Consider the following 7,500-nt stretch of genomic DNA (forward strand, 5'->3'; position numbering starts at 1 on the left):
GACCCCTCGGATGTCCAGTGGGTGTCTGAATTACCCAACCTTTAGCTGTGGTATTCCTTTAATTGTGGTATTCTTTGTCAACATTCACCTCTTCAATATAAGAGCGTTCCGCTTGCAATATTTTGATGATAGTAATTGGGATGAAACGCTGTTAACGTCGTCTCTTTCGCCGTTCGTATTGAGAGAGTTAAATTAAGACCGTCAGGTTAGCAGAGTTTCAGTTTCAGTTTCTCAAGGAGGCGTCACTGCGTTCGGACAAATCTATAGACGCTACACCACATCTGCTAGGCAGATGCCTGACCAGCAAAACGTTACATGTCTGTCAGAGTGTGTATGTGTGCGTGCCTGAAATCTGATTGAATGACACAGGAAACGAATGATGAGCGCCCAGTGGCAGCCGTCAGTCGGCTCTACCCAGGTAGGCAGCCTGTTGTGCAAATGACCCCCGTGTTTGTAAAGCGCTTAGAGCTTAGGTCTCTGACCGAGGATAGGCGCTATTTGTATCCATATCAATCAATCAATCTACTACAGAATTTTGCCAGAGGACAATACTCTCGTTACAATGGGTTCGTTTTCAGCGCGCCAAGTGTATGCTGCACACGGAGCCTGGGTTTATCGTCTCATCCCAATGACGAGACAATCAGTTCGATTCTCCAGTCAGACATGGGGAGACAGGGCGAGAGCGGGATTCAAACCCAGAACCTCACTGAATCGTAACGGCAGAGGAGCGTCTTCACTATTCTGCCACCTTCCTCTCTAGGATTGCAGAGGAAGCAACTGCTGTCCCGACTAGTTAACTGGACTAGAATCTGATCATATTGTGGCGGAGAGTGTCTTGCCCAAGTGACATCCACACTTCCAAGGCCAAGGGGGTTTGGGGACAGTCAGCTCAGCGCTGAGATGGTTCCCTTAAAGGGCCAGCTAACCCCCCGCACCCCTCCCCCCCGTCGCCCCCCCCCCCATCCCCTCCAAGGCTGCAGCACTAAGAAGAGCCAGTGCAATCTTGCCTCCTCCTGGTTTGAGAGTCATAGTCCCTCACACACACACACACACACACACACACACACACACACACACACACACACACACACACAAACACAAAAAAACACAACAACAACCAACTACTGAGCTGTAACTGACTTCCCATTGCAGTGGAGAAACCATCGTGATAAAACAGTTCTCACTTTGATGCTGGCCCAGCTGTAAGTTTATGCCAGTCTGTGATATAAGCCGAGAGTTAGAACGTATCACTGGTGCCAGCTAGGACGCACACACGTTTGAGACCGAAACCAGTCGTCTAAATCACACTACGTGAACAGTAGATGTTACACTGAAGAAAGCAGCAGCGAAACAAATACAGGGGGGGCGGGGGGGGGGAAGGGAGTAACAGGGGGGGGGGGGGATGTAATCTCGTTGTTAAATGTTTCCAACTAGACCTTGCAGGGCAGCGGAAACTGGACTGGCTGTTCATGAGCGACGGAAATCCACTGGCTCCCTTCCTATCTGACACAGAATACAACACAAGATCAGCACTTTGTCTGCCCCTGCTTCAGTGAACCGTCAGCATTTTGGTCATCATGATGAGAACGGTCAACACTGGTTGCACGCACCCACTGAGAGAGAATGAATGAATGAATGAATGAATAAAATGAATGAATTAGTTTATTCAATCAAAGGCCCAAGCCTCGTCTGAAGAAGGGGTGTGAACAAATAATAGTAATCATTAGCAATCATGTCACTGAGAGAGAGAGAGAGAAATTGAAATGGATGGGGGCAAATAGAGAGGGAAAAAAGACACACACACACACACACACACACACACACACACACACACACACACACACACAGACGGGAGTAGAGAGAGAGAGAGAGGGAGACACTCACAGACAGACAGGCAGACAGACAGACAGATAAATACAGACTGACAGTGACAGAAACACAGAGTCAGAAATGAAAAACAAAGAGAGGAATTCAGACAGACACGCTGCTGGAACAGACATAGCACATACTTCAACACAGAAATGACAAAGAATACAGAGAGACAGACAGACAGACAGACAGAGAGGAAGACAGAGACGGAGAGATAGAGACGGTAGAGAGAGAGAGAGAGAGACAGAGACAGAGAGACATACAAAGAGATACACATGGAGAGAGACGCTAAGAAACAGAGATACGGGAAGACAGAGAGAGACACAGACAGATAGAGATGGAGACAGAAACAGAGGGAGACTGAGACACAGAGAAAGAGACAGACAGACAGACAGACAGAGGGTCAAAGAGAGAGAGACAGAGACAAGAAATAGACATAGACAGACAGACAGACACAGGGAGAGAGAGACAGAGACACAGAGAAAGGGAGAGACAGACAGAACAGACAGAGGGTCAGAGAGAGACAGACAGAGACAAGAAAGAGACACAGACAGAAACACACACACACACACATACACACACACACACACACACACACACACACACACACACAAAGAAAGAGAGAGAAAATCAAACTTCAATCCATCCATACCTCACACACCAGAATCCCCCCCCCAAAAGTAACCAGTAACTCGTGTCCTGAAAGCATCAACAACTATTTCCCCCCCAGTCGTAGAAGAAGAAGCAGTAACAGTAGCAGCAGCAGCAGCAAGCAAGCAGTAGTAAGTCAGGAAGTAAGTAGAAGAAGCAATACAATCTTCTCTGTATGTATGAACATGTATCATAATTCATAATTGATCTCCCAGGCAGCTGCTGCGCACGACATCCTTTTTATCACGGCCAGTTTGCCCGCGTTGTTCAGCAAGCCGTGAAGAGCATAGCGCAGATCAACAGCTTGTGTCGAGAGGGAGGGTGGGGGTGGGAGTGGAGGGTTTGGGTGTGTGTGTGTGGGGAGTGGGGGGGGGGAGTGTGGGGGGGGGGGGGGGGTAGGGTTCGGAGTCATACAGCGTGCTGTCAATTAATAACTGAAGGGACTGAGACCTGAATGGATTGAGGGATCTCTTGAGGGATTAAGATCTTGATCAAGTAGTCTTGACTTTTTGGTGACCATCACACACACACACACACACACACACACACACACACACACACACACACACACTCGTTGATTGTAACCCACCGTAGTGTGTGTGTGTGTGTGTGTGTGTGTGTGTGTGTGTGTGTATGTGTGTGTTTGTGTCCGTATATCTGTGCGTTTGTGTGTGCATATATGTGTGTGTGTGCGCGCGTGTGTGTGTGTTTGTATGTGTGTGTGTGTGTGTTTGTTTGTTTGTGTGTGTGTGTGTGTGTGTGTGTGTGTGTGTGTGTGTGTGTGTGTGCGGCTTTGTGTGCATATGTGTGTGTGTGTGTGTGTGCGCGCGCGCGCGTGTGTGTGTGTGTTGTGTTGTGTGTATCTGTGCGTCTTTGTGTGTATATGTGTGTGTGTGTGTGTGTGTGTGTGTGTGTGTGTGTGTGTGTGTGTGTCTGTGTGTGTGTTGTATCTATTTCAATGAATCAGTCAGGCGTTATAATGCATGGAACACATGGTGGACAGAAATGAGCTTTTAGGCCCGTGATAATGATGATAATAATGATGAATAATGATTTATGATGATGATGATAACACAACTACTACTACTACTAATAATAATAATAATAATAATGATCATCATCATCATCAAATCTAATTTACTTTAAGGACTTTTTTTTTCTTCTTTAAAAAAAAAAAATCTTCTTTTCATGCTGCCCCATCATCTGCACCGTTTCAGTGGCATTACTCCCACGCCGCTCATTCCGAATCCACCATGCACAGCCACACCCGGGCTAGTCTGTTGCAGTCCCAGTGCTGGCAGTCCACAGGGAACCATCGATGTTAGCTCGCCAGGAGGCCACACACCTGAGGAGACCCTGCACTGCTGCTGAATAACTTCGGTGGCGTTGGGTAGTGCCTGTTCTGATTTAACGTACTTAGGACACCGCCTACTAAGCCCCATACTGGGTCGCGGACCCAGACTCAGTGAGCGTCTCCCTATTTTTGTATTTGTATTTGTATTTCTTTTTATCACAACAGATTTCTCTGTGTGAAATTCGGGCTGCTCTCCCCAGGGAGAGCGCGTCGCTATACTACAGCGCCACCCATTTTTTTTTTTTTTGGTATTTTTTCCTGCGTGCAGTTTTATTTGTTTTTCCTATCGAAGTGGATTTTTCTACAGAATTTTGCCAGGAACAACCCTTTTGTTGCCGTGGGTTCTTTTGCGTGCGCTAAGTGCATGCTAGCACACGGGACCTCGGTTTATCGTCTCATCCGAACGACTAGCGTCCAGACCACCACTCAAGGTCTAGTGGAGGGGGAGAAAATATCGGCGGCTGAGTCGTGATTCGAACCAGCGCGCTCAGATTCTCTCTCGCTTCCTAGGCGGACACGTTACCTCTAGGCCACCATTCCACTCCTATCCTACCCCATCTTTCTGCCCTCCCCTAATCCTACCCCACCTCCGTGCCACCCTCCCTTCAACCCTACCCTTCTCTCCCCTATTACCCCTCCACCTCAAGCATCATACCCCTACGCCTCTAGACCTGCCTTCCACCGTACCCCTCTCCATTCTTCACTTCCATTATCATGTATTCACAAATCTGCCCCTTCCTATCTCTGTGGCTGCCTTCACCTCTACACTCCATCTCGCTCACTACGATCGGCTTCGGATCCACTCTGTTTACGAATACCCAGGTTCAAAACACTCGACTGTTGGCCGCCGTTCTTTCTCTGCCTCTGGACCTTGCATTTGGAATGAACTTCCTCTTTCGCTTCGTCAGGTCTCTGCACTCAGCTCTTTCAAGTCTGGTCTTAAAACGAACCTCTTCCCAAAATAGCCTCCCTTCCCCGCGTCTTCCTTGTCTTCAGTTTCTCTAGTTTTAGAGTTATGCATGCGATTGAATGACTGGTGCGAAAGCGCTTTGATTTGTTTCTGTACAAGATTCAACGCTATATAAATATAATAATTTATTATTATTATTATTATCACACCCGATTTCCTACTTCTCTTTATAATTGCCCTAAACTGCTTGAATGTGTGCGTGTTTAGGCCATGCAGGAAGACAGTTGACACACTTTTCTACAAAGAACGGAAAAATTAGAATTGTTGGGTGTGATCCCCTCAGAGATCGCCCTGACTCTCAGCTAATCATGGCCAAGCTATCTTCGTACAGCGCTGTCTAACAAAATCATCAACACCATAATTTCAAGATGTACACCAAGTCAAATTCTGTTTTTGCTTATTTACTTCATTTCTTTGCATTTCCAATGTTCTACAAATCTGTTCTCAAACGTAAAAATATGTTTGATAATTCCCAGTTTTTCATCTTAACCAGCTGACAATCAACAACACATAACCATACAATTATTTTTCACAACAAACTGGTTCAAAATTACACCCCCCCTTTTCTGTGTGTGTGTGTGTGGGGGGGGGGGGTGTATGGATATATATGCATATATATATATATATATGTGTGTGTGTGTGTGTGTGTATGTGTGTGTGTGTGTGCGTGTGTGTATGTGTGTGTGTGTGTGTGTGTGTATGTGTGTGTGTGTGTGCGTGTGCCTGTCTGTCTGTCTGTCTCTCTCTGTCTCGCTGTTTTTCTATAGCTGCCTCTGTCTCTGTCTGCCTGTCTGGAAATCTGTCTGTCTCACACTCTCTCCCTTCCTCTCTCTCTCTTTCTTTCCCTCTCTCTCTCCCCATCTCACACTCTCGAACAGATGTTTAACTGTCGTGAATGGGACGGCAGATAGTGGTTTAAAACAAAACGTAAACCAATACCATGTACAGAATGATCCGTTTAGTTGGTCAAATGTGTAGCATTGTTTATAGATACCTAACGCTCTTAATATGTGCTATGTTCATACACCGAATGATATGAAATGATACTTAAACGACTGATAACACACACATACACACACACACACACACACACACACAGAGTGTCTCTCTGTCTCTCTTTCTGTCTCTCTATTTCACACACACACAGACACACACACACACACACACACACACACACACACACACACACACATTCACACACACACATAACAACAACAATACACATAAACAATATATGCTAATAATCACTTTGAAAGAACTGGTTATGACAATATATTCCATTATATCCCATGCTACATGAAAGAATGCGGAACAAAAATGAGAACAACTGTGTGATTACCACCAGTTCCCCCCATCCCCTCCACGCCCCCTTTCTTATTAATATATATTAATTAATAATACCCTACGGTGACAAAGTGTCACATCATTTCTTTTTATGCAATAACAACAATATCAGCTGCTCTTAATTGATATAAAACAAACATGTAACCTTGCGCACTCTGAAGACATTATCAACAATTCATATGTAGTTATGTTCTTTGGTGTTGTTGCTGTTTGTTTGCTTGTTTGTTTGTTTGTTTGTCTGTTTGCTTGGAAATAACAGTATTTCACACTCTCATTTTTGCTCAGTAGATTCCAGAGACAGTAACAATACTGTACCTTTTGAATACTCGGATGTTTCTGGAACTTCTATACTGATGACATCTCTCTCTCTCTCTCTCTCTCTCTCTCTCTCTCTCTCTCTCTCTCTCTCTCTCTCTCTCTCCTCTCTCTCTCTCTCTCTGTGTGTGACTCACTGTCCTATCCATCTGTCAATCTTAGTGTGTGGGGGGAGGGAAGGGGTGCTGTCAGTGTGTGTGCGCGCACGTGTGTGTATGTATGTGTGTGCGCTCGCGCGCGACCGTCAGTGTGTTTATGCACGTGTGTGCACGGGTGCGGATGTGTGTGTGGGGGCGGGGAGTAGGGGGGTGGGTGTTGTTTTCTTCATTATGTATACCCTTCTGCATGAAAACCTTTTCCTTTCATTTATGTGTGTGCTATTTGTAATAGATGTAGATTAGCAAGGACAGATTGGAAGAATAGGCTATGCCTAAAATCTTAATCCTTGAAAAAAAAAAAACAAAAACGTTTTGAGTTCTGAGTTCAGTATATCTAGAGAGGAGATGAAGGGAGAGGTAGGGAGGACCGTGAGGGGCGTGGAAGAATAGGTGTTGAAGGGGTGGGTGGGGGGTAGAAATAGATTAGGGGGAGGGGTGTGGCAGGGATGGAGAGGAGAGAGGGTAGAAGGGAAGGTAGAGGAGAGGGGAGGGTAGAAGGGAAGGTAGAGGAGGGGGAAGGGTAGAAGGGAAGGTAGAGGAGGGGGGAGGGTAGAAAGGAAGGTAGAGGAGGGGGAAGGGTAGAAGGGAAGGTAGAGGAGGGGGGAGGGTAGAAGGGAAGGTAGAGGAGGGGTGAGGGTAGAAGGGAAGGTAGAGGAGGGGTGAGGGTAGAAAGGAAGGTAGAGGAGGGGGAAGGGTAGAAAGGAAGGTAGAGGAGGGGTGAGGGTAGAAAGGAAGGTAGAGGAGGGGTGAGGGTAGAAGGGAAGGTAGAGGAGGGGTGAGGGTAGAAGGGAAGGTAGAGGAGGGAGAAGGGTAGAAGGGAAGGTAGAGGAGGGAGAAGG

Source organism: Babylonia areolata, chromosome 15, assembly GCF_041734735.1.
Source record: "Babylonia areolata isolate BAREFJ2019XMU chromosome 15, ASM4173473v1, whole genome shotgun sequence".
In the NCBI taxonomy this organism is placed as follows: Eukaryota; Metazoa; Mollusca; class Gastropoda; order Neogastropoda; family Buccinidae; genus Babylonia; species Babylonia areolata.